Source organism: Chiloscyllium punctatum, unplaced genomic scaffold (genome assembly GCF_047496795.1).
Source record: "Chiloscyllium punctatum isolate Juve2018m unplaced genomic scaffold, sChiPun1.3 scaffold_353, whole genome shotgun sequence".
NCBI lineage: Eukaryota > Metazoa > Chordata > Chondrichthyes > Orectolobiformes > Hemiscylliidae > Chiloscyllium > Chiloscyllium punctatum.
This window is the reverse complement of record NW_027310087.1, coordinates 127,501-130,000: the sequence shown is the minus strand read 5'-3', so window position 1 is coordinate 130,000 and position 2,500 is coordinate 127,501. Positions and strand designations below refer to the sequence as shown.

The following is a 2,500-nucleotide window of genomic DNA, read 5'->3' as shown; positions in this document are numbered from 1 at the left end:
GCGCCGCCGCGTCCACGCGCGGGGACGTGCTCGGCGCAATTCCACGGGACCGGAGACCCTCCCCCGTCCACGGCGGGAGGCGAAACTCGGAAGTGCCGGCTGCTTACTCGAGCGGAAGGGTCAGCCTGATTCCTGCCTTGCCGGAGGCCCGGTCGCGGGGGTGACGACCCGCCGCCCGGGACGTGCGAGGCACCAGCAGACAGAGACTGCCCGACGGTCAGAGAGAGGGAGAGAGGAGTGCCGAGGCTCAAGTGGCGAACGGTCGCGCAGGCACGCCACGCACATCGATCGCCAGCCGCGGAACGGCACGGCCTTCAGTGGGGCCGGCGGGCGACGCCGCTCCTGAACCCAGCGGCCCCGAGCCGGACGAGTTGAGGAAGGCACGCCGACGGTGACAGGGTACGGAAGACACAGCGGTGGCCTTCTGGCGACTTGGCCCCCGACAGCCCGACGTTCCGCCGTCCTCCCGATGGCCAGGAGGACCGTGCGGGGGTCGGCCGACGGCGTGGTAGGTGTGCCTGCACGGTGACGGAGCACACACCACGCCCGCCAACCCCTCCGTACCTCCCGAGACCGGTGGCAGGACGGAGCGGAAAACGTGCGGACTGAACGGGAGAGCCAAGAGCCAGCGATCCACGCGCGTGCGACCGTCCAAGTCACAGCGTTCGACGAAAACCTCCTCCCTCGGCCAGGCACTCGGCGCCAGCAGGGGAGACAGGATCAGACGCCCCGCCGGCCACTTAAGGCCGAGGACGAACCACGAGACGGGCGGCTGCAGCAGCGGGCGGCCTGCAGCTCCCAGCACTCTCAATCGATCAACCATCGAGTCGGGTCAGCGTGTCAAACCGGCGAGCTCCACGGTCAGGCCGGCGGCGCACCAGCACCGGACCTCCGCGGCTCCCTTCACTCTTTCCACTGCCAGCCAACCGAGAGACGGACCCAATGCGGACGTGCAGAGCTTAGGCAGACCCCCCACTGGAGGCTCAACACTTCGTGGCAGCTCCGTGTCCCAGAGACCAGGAGGGTTGGCACACACACACAGTGTGAACCACCGACAGCCATTCTGGGACCGGTGACAGCCGTGCTGGCCCCACTGCCACGACACAGACGGACGCCAGGCCGCGCTCCCCGGCGGGGGGATGGCGTCGAGCCTGACGAACGGAATGTGCAGGGTGGGGGGGAAAGGCCAAGCGCTCCGACGCCGGAGGGCTCCGGAGTCTGAACTTAGGGGGACAAAGAGGACGGGTCCTCTGCGACACCCCAGCCGCGCTCTCGCCAGCCAAGGCGAGTGCGATTGATTGCCAAACGACCCTCAGACAGGCGTGGCCCCGGGAAGAACCCGGGGCCGCAAAGTGCGTTCAAAGTGTCGATGATCAATGTGTCCTGCAATTCACATTAATTCTCGCAGCTAGCTGCGTTCGTCATCGACGCACGAGCCGAGTGATCCACCGTCAAGAGTTGTCTGAGTTTGTTTTAGGTCTCTCCCTCGCCAGAGGAAAGCGACCCGGACCGCACATACGCTCCCCACCTTGAGCTACAGCCACCTGCACGCCGGCGTGCGGGCGGAGCAGGGTGGCGTGAAGCGATGGGGAGCACCATCCTGGTGCGGCCCGCAGAAACATACGTCTATTGGGGGGAGGAGGACAGGGCGCCCAAGAGGCGATGCGTGCCCCAACGCACCGCAGCGACGGAGGCAGGATCACCGCCACCATGTCGCCCGCCTAGTATCACGAGGCGTGCAGCAGCTTTGCCCTAGGAAAAGCAGAGGCGGGAACGGGCACCGGCCATCGGTTCGGCAGCGTCACTGACGCGTGCACGTGGCGGCGTGTCGGCGAGCGGACTTCCTGCGAGGAGGCGGGGGCGGCACTCGCCCGAGCAGACGCCCGCCCGGCCCAGCCACCGCCGAGGTGGACTGGGAGTCGCGGCAACGGCTCGTCATACTCGTTCCCACACTCACAGCGCAGCTTGCCCGCAAGCCACCGACCACCGATCGACGCCAGGCGCCCCGACCGAGAGCGGGATCGCTCGTTCGCCCTGCTGGCAGTTCGCTGGGGATCACTACTGCACGGAGCTCGGAGACCGACGGGCGGCAACTCGAGAGTCTTTAAACCACCACCCCCATCCCGCAAGTGCAAAGAGGCTGTATACGCACAGACGGGTGAGGGGAATAGGTACCCCGTCGGGTTTGAAGGGAGCGTGACTAGATAGCAACGATGTAAACCCAGCCGATTTGGGAGCGAAAGACCGGCGCCTGCATCACCGGCTTCGTTTCCCGTGGCTGGAGAGTACACCGAAACCCTCCGTCTGTCGCGAGCTCCCGACGACGCGGTGCCGCCAAGCAGCAGGGCCGGACCTGGTGTGGCTCCCCTCGTCGATCACAGACCGGTCGGCACTACTGACGAGACGGTGGAACGGGCTTCGCCCCTTGTGACGAAGGGTGATGCGAACCCGCCCGCCCGCGTGCGTTCGGGGTGGACTCGGCAAACGGAGATTTGAAATC

The 2,500-nt window shown here is 66.8% G+C and overlaps 1 non-coding gene across 1 annotated transcript; it reads right to left on the bottom strand.

Annotated features, from left to right (window-relative positions):
* Positions 1-1,306: 1,306 nt before the first annotated feature.
* On the bottom strand, positions 1,307-1,460 carry LOC140472517 (5.8S ribosomal RNA). The gene has a single exon (XR_011957690.1). It is a non-coding gene; the product is annotated as a 5.8S ribosomal RNA (ribosomal RNA).
* Between the last annotated feature and the right edge of the window lie 1,040 nt (positions 1,461-2,500).